General features: G+C 46.5%; 1 non-coding gene across 1 annotated transcript; it reads right to left on the bottom strand.

The window, feature by feature from the left end:
* Positions 1-11239: 11239 nt before the first annotated feature.
* Positions 11240-11403, bottom strand: LOC115897884. Its single transcript, XR_004057661.1, has one exon. It is a non-coding gene; the product is annotated as a U1 spliceosomal RNA (small nuclear RNA).
* Between the last annotated feature and the right edge of the window lie 218 nt (positions 11404-11621).

The following is an 11621-nucleotide window of genomic DNA, read 5'->3' as shown; positions in this document are numbered from 1 at the left end:
AGAATGGCGTAAACCCGGGAGGCGGAGCTTGCAGTGAGCTGAGATCCGGCCACTGCACTCCAGCCGGGGTGACAGTGCGAGACTCTGTCTCAAAAAAAAAAAAAAAAAAGGCAGCTTACAAAGCTGTTAATTACGACAAACTTAAAGAAACCACCCAAGGTAAAGAACGCAGCCCAGTTTGTGGCCCCCTTAGCAGCAACCCTTAGACACTTTACTGCCCTAGACCCAGAAAGGCCAGAAGGCCGCCTTATTCTTAATATGCATTTTATCATCCAGTCAACTCCTGATGTTAGAAAAAGCTCCAAAAATTAAATTCCAGCCCTCAAACCCCACAACAGGACTCAATTAACCTTGCCTTCAAGGTGTACAATAGAGTAGAGGCAACGCATTCCTGAGTTGCAGTTACTTGCCTCCACTGTGAGAGAAACCCCAGCCACATCTCCAGCACACAAAAACTTCAGAACGCCTGAACTGCAGCGGCCAGGTATTCCTCCAGGACCGCCTCCCCCAGGATCTTGCTTCAAGTGCCGGAAATCTGGCCACTGGGCCAAGGAATGCCCACAGCCCGGGATTCCTCCTAAGCCATCTCCCATCTGTGCGGGATCACACTGGAAATTGGACTGTCCAACTGGCCCAAGGCTCTGACTGACTCCTTCCCAGATCTTCTTGGCTTAGCAGCTGAAGAATGACACTGCCCAATCATCTCGGAAGCCTCCTGGACCATCACAGATGCTTTGGGTAACTCTTACAGTGGAGGGTAACTCCGTCCCCTTCTTAATTAATACGGAGGCTACCCACTCCATTACCTTCTTTTCAAAGGCCTTTTTACTTTTCTCCGGAACTGTTGTGGGTATTGATGGCCAGGCTTCTAAACCTCTTAAAACTTCCCAACTCTGGTGCCAACTTAGACAATACTCTTTTAAGCACTCCTTTTTAGTTATCCCCACCTGCCCAGCTTCCTTATTAGGTCGAGACATTTTAACTAAATTATCTGCTTCCCTGACTATTCCCACGCTACAGGCACACCTCATTGCTGCCTTTTCCCCCAGTGCAACACCTCCTTCGCATCCTCTCCTTGTATCTCCCCACCTTAATCCACAAGTATAGGACACCTCTACTCCCTCCTTGGTGACAAATGATGCACCCCTTACCATCCCATTAAACCTAATCACCCTTACCCCGCTCAATGCCAATATCCCATCCCACGGCATGCTTTAAAAGGATTAAAGCCTGTTATCACTTGCCTGTTACAGCATGGCCTTTTAAAGCCTGTAAACTCTCCTTACAATTCCCCCGTTTTACCTGTCCAAAAACTGGACAAGCCTTACAGGTTAGTTCAGGATCTGCACTTTATCAACCAAATTGTCTTGCCTATCCACCCCGTGGTGCCAAAGCCATATACTCTCCTATCCTCAATACCTCCCTCCACAACCCATTATTCTGTTCTGGATCTCAAACATGCTTTCTTTACTATTCCTTGCACCCTTCATCCCAGCCTCACTTTGCTTTCACTTGGACTGACCCTGACACCCATCAGGCTCAGCAAATCACCTGGGCTATATGGCTGCAAGGCTTCACGGACAGCCCCCATTACTTCAGTCAAGCCCAAATTTCTTCCTCATTTGTTACCTATCTCAGTATAATTCTTCATGAAAACACATATGCTTTCCCTGCTGATCGTGTCCAGCTAATCTCCCAAACCCCAACCCCTTCTACAAAACAACAACTTCTTTCCTTCCTAGGCATGGTTAGGTACTTCCACCTTTGGATACCTAGTTTTACCATCCTGACTAAACCATTATGTAAACTCACAAAACCAAACCTAGCCGACTCCATAGATCCTAAATCCTTTCGCCACTCCTCTTTCCCTTCCTTAAAAACAGCCCTAGAAGCTGCCCCCACACTAGCTCTCCCTAACTCATCCCAACCCTTTTCATTACACACAGCCAAAGTGCAGGGCTGTGTGGTCCGAGTTCTTACACAAAAGCCAGGACCGTGCCCTGTAGCCTTTCTGTCCAAACAACTTGACCTTACTGTTTTAACCTAGCCCTCATGTCTGCATGCGGTGGCTGCCACTGCCCTAATACTTTTAGAGACCCTCAGAATCACAAACTATGCTCAACTCCACTCTCTACAGCTCTCATAAATTCCAAAATCTATTTTCTTCCTCACACCTGATGCATACACTTTCTGCTCCCTGGCTTCTTTAGCTATACTCATTCTTTGTTGAGTCTCCCACAATTACCATTGTCCCAGGCCCAGACTTCAATCGGGCCTCCCACATTATTCCGGATGCCACACCTGACCCCCATGACTGTATCTCTCTGATCCACCTGACATTCACTCCAATTCCCCATATTTCCTTCTTTCCTGTTCCTCACCCTGATCACATTTGGTTTATTGATGACAGTTCCACCAGGCCTAATCGCTACACACCAGCAAAGGCAGGCTATGCTATAGTTATCTTCCACATCTATCACTGAGGCTACCGCTCTGCCCAACTCCACTACCTCTCAGCAAGCTGAACTCATTGCCTTAATTCGGGCCCTCACTCTTGTAAAGGGACTACACGTCAATGTTTATACTGACCCCATATCCTGCACCACCATGCTGTTTTATGAGCTGAAAGGTTTCCTCACTACACAAAGGTCCTCCATCATTAATGCCTCTTTAATAAAAACTCTTCTCAAGGCCGCTTTACTTCCAAAGGAAGCTGGAGTCATTCACTGCAAGGGCCATCAAAAGCCATCAGATCCCATTGCTCAGGACAATGCTTATGCTGATAAGGTAGCAAAAAGCAGCTAGTGTTCCAACTTCTACCCCTCACAGCAGCATCCCTCACGGCAGTTTTTCTCCTTCTCATCTGGTCACTCCCACCAACTCCCCCACTGAAACTTCCACCTATCAATCTCTTCCCACACACGGCAAATGGTTCTTAGACCAAGGAAAATATCTCCTTCCAGCCTCACAGGCCCATTCTATTCTATTGTCATTTCATAACCTCTACCATGGAGGTTACAAGCCACTAGCCCGCCTCTTAGAACCTCTCATTTCCATTACACCGTGGAAATCTATCCTTAAGGGAATCACTTCTCCGTGTTCCATCTGCTATTCTACTACTCTTCAGGGATTGTTCAGGCCCCCCACCCTTCCCTACACATCAGGCTTGGGGATTTGCCCCTGCCCAGGACTGGCAAATTGACTTTACTCACATGCCTAAATACCTCTTGGTCTGGGTAGACACTTTCACTGGATGGGTAGAGGCCTTTCCCACAGGGTCTGAGAAGGTCACCACGGTCATTTCTTCCCTTTTTGTCAGACATAATTCCTTGGGTTAGCCTTCCCACCTCTATACCATCCAAAAACAGACCAGCCTTTATTAGTTAAATCACCCAAGCAGTTTCTCAGGCTCTTGGTATTTAGTGGCTCCTATTTTTACCTCAAATCGCCAACCTTAAGTCTCTCTTAAAGTGTATACAAGATCTTCAGTGGCAAGGTACCCTCCAACACTTTCACCCTGATGAAGTCCTATTCTTTACTTTTACACTTACTCTTATTCTCATTCCTGTTCTTATGCCACCCTCTACTCTCCCCAGCCATCTCCACCACACTATCAGTCTCAGTCACTCTCTCCTAGCCGTTTCTAATCCTTCTTTAACAAACAATTGCTGACTTTGCATTTCTCTTTCGTCCAAAATTGCTGAGGCCTTGACTTACTCACTACTGAAAAAAAAAGAAAAGAGGGGACTTAGTATATTTTTAAATGAAGAGTGTTGTTTTTAACTAAACCAATCTGGCCTGGTATATGACAACATAAAAAAACTCGAGGATAGAGCCCAAAAACTGGTCAACCAAGCAAACAATATCGTTGAACCCCCTTGGACACTCTCTAATTGGATGTCCTGGGTACTCCCAATTCTTAGTCCTTTAATACCTATTTTTCTCCTTCTCTTATTCAGATCTTGTGTCTTTTGTTTAGTTTCTCAATTCATACAAAACCGCATCCAGGCCATCACCAAAAATTCTATATGACAAATGCTCCTTCTAACAACCCCACAATTATCACCCCTTACCCCAAAATCTTTCTTCAGTTGAATCTCTTCCACTGTAGGTTCCCAGGACACCCCTAATCCCGCTCGAAGCAGCCCTGAGAAACTGCCCATTATCTATCCATACCACCCCCAAAATTTTCGCTGCCCCAATACTTTACCACTATTTTGTTTTATTTTTCTTATTAATATAAGAAGACAGGAATGTCAGGCCCCTGAGCCCAAGCTGAGTCATCATATCCCCAGCAACCTGCACACATACATCCAGATGGCCTGAAGCAACTGAAGATCCACAAAAGAAGTGAAAATAGCCTTAACTGATGACATTCCACCATTGTGATTTGTTTCTGCCCCACCCTAACTGATCAGTGTACTTTGTAATCTCCCTGACCCTTAACAAGTTTCTTTATAATCTCCCCCACCATTAAGAAGGTTCTTGTAATTCTCCCCACCTTTGAGAATGTACTTTGCGAGATCCACCCTCTGCCCCCAAAACACTGGTGTTAACTCCACCGCCTATCCCAAAACCTATAAGAACTAATGATAATCCACCACCCTTTGCTGACTCCTTTTTCGGACTCAGCCCCCCTGCATCCAGGTGAAATAAACAACTCACACAAAGCCTGTTTGGTGGTCTTTTCACACAGACATGTGAGACACTATCTTCGCAACTTGCCTATAAATCTACAATTATTGCAAAATAAAAAGTTTATTTTTATTTTATTTATACAGTTTTTGAGACAGGGTCTCACTCTTGTCTCCCAGGCTGGAATGCAGTGGTGCCATCTCACCTTACTGCAACCTCCACCTCCCAGGTTCAAGCGATTCTCCTGCTTCAGCCTCCCGAGTAGCTGGGATTACAGGTGCCCGCCACCATGTCTGGCTAATTTTCGTATTTTTTAGTAGAGACCGGGTTTCACCATTTTGGTCAGGCTGGTCTCTAACTCCCGGCCTCAAGTGATCCTCCCGCCTCGGCCTGCCAAAGTGCTGGTATTACAGGCGTGAGCCACCGTGCCTGCCCTAAAAAGCCTATTTTTTAAACAAGCATTATTCTGATAAGGGATTCAGGCATCTACAGCTCAAAAGGATTCAGAATGCTTGCCATAGAGCTGCAGATGCTGTTGAGTGAGGGCAGAGAGAGCACCAGGATCAAACAGACAGTCTTGTGGGCCATAAGCCTGGCAGCAGGAGCATCTCTTCTGCCCATATAGGTCCTGTGGCCCATCCTGAGGCAGTGGGTGTGGGAACTGTAACCCCTGATCTGGGCAGCAATAATCCTGAACTCTGGAAGAGGCACGTGCCTCAGCCAGCCACCTGCCACATGAGTTCAAGGAGATCCTGTCTATCAATCATGGCTTAATAGGAAAGAGACGACACTTAAATTAAGCTGATTCAAGGAGATTCATTTACAAAGAAAAAAAGTTCAAAGTTGAAGGTAGGGATAATGCAGGAGATCAGGGTCAGCAGAAATCCCAAAGAATTTAAATCTCCTTAAGGGCAGGAATAACTCCACCAAAGCAGTAGCATAGTAAGAAATCCTTAATGGACCCCCAACAATAGTTTTAATTGACTTGCAGTAAAATGGAATTGGCCAGGCACAGTGGCTCATGCCTGTAATTCCAGCACTTTGGGAGACTGAAGTGGGTAGATTGCTTGAGCCCAGGAGTTTGAGATTAGTCTGAGCAACATGGGGAGACACTTCCTCTACAAAAAGTACAAAGAATTAGACGGGGGTTGCACGTACCTGTGGTCCCAGCTACTCGGGAGGCTGAGAGGGTGGGAGAATCGTTTGAGCCCAGGAGGCAGAGATTATAGTGAGCTGAGATCACCCCATTGCACTCCAACCTGAGCAACAGAGAAAGACCTTATCTCAAACAACAACAACAAAAGAAGTAAAAAGCTGGGGAGTATAAAGCAAAACTAACCTTGAGCAGAAAAGTTAAAGAAAGACTTTTTCAAGTGCAAACTTAAGTCAGACAAACTGCATTTGAGTTCTGGATTTGCCACTCGTTAGCAAAACAGGACTTATTTTTGTAAATATTAAAACAATGAATCTGAATACTTCCTTAAATTTTGTTTGCTAGCTTCCCATCCCTGGACTGAAAGCCTAGAGGTTTACCGCCCCATGACAAGAGAGAGCAGTCACTCGCCCTTTTTTGAAGGACATTTGGGTCGTCTAGTTAGAATATCAAGCTCCTGACAATGTAAACAAGATATTCCTACCTGCTCCTAAGACCTTTCCATAGTCTAGAGCAGAGAAGGAGACAAGGTTAGGTCGGGAGAAAAGGGTAAAGTGAGAGAGATAGGAGGAGGGAAGAAATCAAGGATCTTGATTTCTTTAGGTTTGGAGGGAATTGGGGCATTAGACACTTTGAAGCAACTGCTGATGGTAAGGGAAGGTTCTTGCCCTGTTTCCCATTTTAGGATGCAGAGATGACTTGTCTGGAGGGCTGCCCCTTTTCTAATCTGGCAGTTCAGCCCAGTCAGGTAGGGGGAGATCTTGAGATTTAGCTTTCCCTAGGGTGTAACTGAGATCCAACCCTCAGCCCTTCCTCAAAATTAGACGACAGCCGAGTTGGATGCCAGAAGGTCTTCCATATGTAAAGTCTCTAGCCAATATTAGTATTGAGTATTCAGCTATGTAGAGATTTTCTGAGGACTGAGACAAAACTTTGAAAAGGTGTTTTCTTATCTCCATGCCTAGAGATCTTAGAATAGATCACAATTCCTGGCCCTCTTCCTGTCTCCTCCTCTCCGCACTTCCCACCAGCTCCCCTCACCAACTTCATCTGGGATGATTTCAGTCTAGGGCTTCGAGAGTTCAGCCAAGTGACCCCTTGAGGTTTCTTTCTACTTTATGGCTCAGAAAATGTATTGAATTACTTACTCTTTTATATTCTACAGCCACATTTTTCAGTCACTTTTCTGACCTTACTATCTACACAATTTCCTTGCCTTGCAGTTTCTAAAAAGGAAAGTCAAATAGAACATGTGTATTCTCATTTTAAAAGCATACTGACAGCATGCGATAAATTCTAAATTATTAAAAATATCTCGGCTGGGCACGGTGGGTCACGCCTGTAATCTCAGCACTTTGGGAGGCTGAGGTGGGTGGACCACTTGAAGCCAGGAGTTCGAGACCAGCCTGGCCAACATGCTAAAACCCTGTCTCTACTAAAAATACAAAAATTAGCCAGGTGTGGTGAAACATGCCTGTAATCCCAGCTAGCTGGGAGCCTAGGAGACTGAAGCAGGAGAATCACTTGAAATCTGGTAGGTAGAGGTTGCAGTAAGCCAAGATTGTGCCACTACAGTCCAGCCTGGGCAACACAGTGAGACCCTGTCTCAAAAAAAAAAAAAAAAAAAAAAAAAGTCGTTCCCCCTCTTGCATTTAATTGAATGGTACAAACATGGTGTGGGAGGCTTTCAGAAATGCCAGTGAAAACCACCATCACCTGCCACAGAACTCATTAAAACGCTGAGACTGCAGTAGTTATAAAGGTCTGGTGCGAGACAGGAGTGTGGTGTTCTTGAGAAGCTGAAAGATGGTCAATCTGGCTGATGGTATCTGTCAGGCCTCTGAGCCCAAGTTAAGCCATTGTATCCCCAGTGACCTGCACACATACATCCAGATGGCCTGAAGCAACTGCAGATCCACAAAAGAAGTGAAAATAGCCTTAACTGATGACATTCCACCATTGTGATTTGTTTCTGCCCCACCCTAACTGATCAATGTACTTTGTAATCTCCTCAACCCTTAAGAAGGTTTTTTGTAATTCTCCCCACCCTTGAAAATGTACTTTGTGAGATCCGCCCCCTGCCCCCAAAACATTGCTCCTAACTCCACCGCCTATCCCAAAACCTATAAGAACTAATGATAATCCCACCACCATTTGCTGACTCCTTTTTCAGACTCAGCCCACCTGTACCCAGGAGAAATAAACAGCCTTGTTGCTCACACAAAACCTGTTGGTGGACTCTCTTCACACGGACGCGCGTGACAGGATCCACAGTCTGGAAGTCTCCATAAAGGGATGTGGGGGTGACTGGCCCCAACCTTCTTTCTTTTTTTTCCTGGCCACGTAGAGAGACTATATTCCCTGGCCCCCATACAGATGGGAGTAGCTGTGTGACTAAGTTCAATGGAACATGATTGAAAATCATGTGTGCACACATCTGTAACAACTTACCATAACCTTAGTTGCTTAACACAACATAAATTTATTCTCCTACTTCTGGAGGCCAGAAGTCTGAAATGAGCTTCACAGGGCTCAAGTCAGAATGTTGTTGGCAGGGCTGCTTCCTTCTGAAGCTCTCTAGTGGGGAATTCTTGCTTTTTCTGGCTTCTGGAGGCCTTCTGCATTCCTTGGCTTGTGACTCATTCCTTGCCTCACTCCAGTGTTTTCAATCTTCATATCTCCTACTTCTTTCTCCTTGACTTTCTTGCCTCACTTTTATAAGGTCATTATATTTAGGCCCCATCCAGATAATCCAGGATAATCTCCCCATTTTAAGACCCTTCATTTAATCACAGCTACAAAGTATCTTTTGCAATAAAGATTACAATCACAGATTCCAGAGATTAAGATGTGGACATCTTTAGGGGCATTTTTTTTTTTTTTTTTGAGGCGGAGTCTCGCTCTGTCACCTGGACTGGAGTGCAGTGGCCAGATCTCAGCTCACTGCAAGCTCCACCTCCCGGGTTTATGCCATTCTCCTGCCTCAGCCTCCCGAGGAGCTGGGACTACAGGTGCCCGCAACCTCGCCCGGCTAGTTTTTGTATTTTTTTTAGTAGAGACGGGGTTTCACCGTGTTAGCCAGGATGGTCTCGATCTCCTGACCTCATGATCTGCCCGTCTCGGCCTCCCAAAGTGCTGGGATTACAGGCTTGAGCCACCGCGCCCAGCCAGGGGCCATTATTCTGCTGTCCACAGTGATCCTAGACCCTCCACCTCTCCACATCTGCCAGCTGAATGCAGAGAATGAGGAAGCCAAAGAGATAGGGGAAGCCAAAGAGTAGAAGGAGCCTATGTTGCTGAATGACCAGGTAGAGCAGAGCTCCCTTGCTGACTACACTGGGAAGTCAGCATGTGAAATGAAGGAGAAAAAAAATTTATTGTTTTAAGCCACTGTGGTCTTTTAAAGACACACCTCACCAAGCTCAGTCTCCAACTTAAAAAGGACTGGACAGTACTTTTACCTCTTGCCCTTCTCAGAATCCGAGCCTGTCCTCGAGATGCTACAGGGTACAGTCCATTTGAACTTTTATATGGACTCGCTTTCTTTTTTTTTGAGACGGAGTCTAGGTCTGTTGCCCAGGCTGGAGTGCAGTGGGGCGGTCTTGGCTCACTGCAACCTCCGCCTCCCAGGTTCATGCCATTCGCCTGCCTCAGCCTCCCAAATAGCTGGGACTACAGGCGCCTGCCTCCACACCCGGCTAATTTTTTGTATTTTTAGTAGAGATGGGGGGCGGGTTTCACAGTGTTAGCCAGGATGGTCTGGATCTCCTGACCTCATGATCCGCCCGCCTCGGCCTCCCAAAGTGCTGGGATTACAGGTGTGAGCCACCGCGCCCGGCGTGGATGCACTTTCTTACTCGGCCTCAACCTGGTCCCAGACACCAACCCTCCAGTCCTCCAGCAGGCTAGACAGGAAATTCGCCAGGCTGCGAATCTTCTCTTGCCTATTACAGATTCCCAGCCATACGAAGACACCCTTGCCGGACGATCAGTTCTTGTTAAAAATCTGATCCCTCAAACTCTACAATCTCCGTGGACTGGACCCTACTTAGTTATCCATAGTACTCCAACCGCCCTCCGCCTGCAGGACCCTCCCCATTGGGTTCACCCTTTCAGGATAAAGCTGTGTCCCTCCGACAGCCAGCCTGATATCTCCTCTTCCTCCTGGAAATCGCAAGTACTCTCCCCTACTTCCCTTAAACTCACTTGCATTTCTGCAGTGAGGATTTTGGGTGCAGAATTCCCCTTTCAGTACACCCTCTCACCTTTTCACTTTACATTTCCAATTCTGCCTGACACAAGGTCTCTTCTTTTTATGAGGCTCTTCCACCTACATGTGCCTACCTGCCACCTGGAGGGGCACATGTACTGTAGTCTTCCTTACCCCCAGAATCGATAATAACCCTTATGAGCCTAATACATCCCTTCATTCTATTAGATCTATCCATCCTTACCCTACTTTTTGCAATAGGGCTTTATGCAGTAACCCCCACTACTTGGACTGTGCCCCAAAAACTTGTCATCCCTACTATATATATATATATATATTTTTTTTTTTTTTTTTTGAGACGGAGTCTCGCTCTGTCGCCCAAGCTGGAGTGCAGTGGCGCTATCTTGGCTCACTGCAAGCTCCGCCTCCCGGGTTCACGCCATTCTCCTGCCTCAGCCTCCCAAGTAGCTGGGACTACAGACGCTGCCACCTCGCCCGGCTAGTTTTTTGTATTTTTTAGTAGAGACGGGGTTTCACCGTGTTCGCCAGGATGGTCTCGATCTCCTGACCTCGTGATCCACCCGCCTCGGCCTCCCAAAGTGCTGGGATTACAGGCTTGAGCCACCGCACCCAGCCTCCTACTATATATATTCTGTCTAGTCATACTCCTATTCACCATTCTCAACTACTCATAAATGACCTGCTCTTGTTTACACTGCCGGTTTACATTGTTTCTCCAAGACATCACAGCTGATATCTCCTGGTGCAATTCCCAAACCGCCACTCTTGACTCCTTCTTGATGTGCGTAGATGATCTTTGGTGGCAGGGCACCCTCCAATACTTCCACCCTGATGAAGTTCTATTCTTTACTTTTTTTTTTTTTTTTTTTTTTTTTTTTTGAGACAGAGTCTCGCTCTGTCGCCGGGCTGGAGTGCAGTGGCCAGATCTCAGCTTGCTGCAAGCTCCGCCTCCCAGGTTTACGCCAGTTTCCTGCCTCAGCCTCCCAAGTAGCTGGGACTACAGGCGCCCACCACCTCGCCCAGCTAGTTTTTTTGTATTTTTTAGTAGAGACAGGGTTTCACCATGTTAGCCAGGATGGTCTCGATCTCCTGATCTCGTGATCCGCCCGTCTCGGCCTCCCAAAGTGCTGGGATTACAGGCTTGAGCCACCGTGACCGGCCTTATTCTTTACTTTTATACTCACTCTTATTCTCATTCCCATTTTTTTTTTTTTTTTTTTATGGGGAAAGCGCGAACACAGTCCCCCACTACCACAAATTATGCAGTTGAGTTTCCCACATTTGGGGAAATTGCAGGGGTCAGCACATCCGGAGTGCAATGGATAAGCCTCGCCCTGGGAAAACCACCTTCGTGATCATGGTATCTCCCCTGCCAGGTAAGTATTCTTTCTCATTCCCATTCTTATGCCACTCTCTACCTCTCCCTAGTTACTTCCAGCATACTATCAATCTCACCCACTCTCTCCTCACGGCCTCCAATCCTTCTCTAGCAAATAATTGTTAGCTATGCGTTTCCGTTTCTTCCTGCTTTTATACAGGCATCCCCACTCTACAGGCTGACTGGGCCACCTCTCCCATCTCCCTGCACCTCAGAGCCTCCTT

The sequence above is a fragment of the Rhinopithecus roxellana genome, chromosome 5 (assembly GCF_007565055.1).
Source record: "Rhinopithecus roxellana isolate Shanxi Qingling chromosome 5, ASM756505v1, whole genome shotgun sequence".
Taxonomy (NCBI): Eukaryota; Metazoa; Chordata; class Mammalia; order Primates; family Cercopithecidae; genus Rhinopithecus; species Rhinopithecus roxellana.
This window is presented reverse-complemented; position numbering and strand designations above follow the sequence as displayed.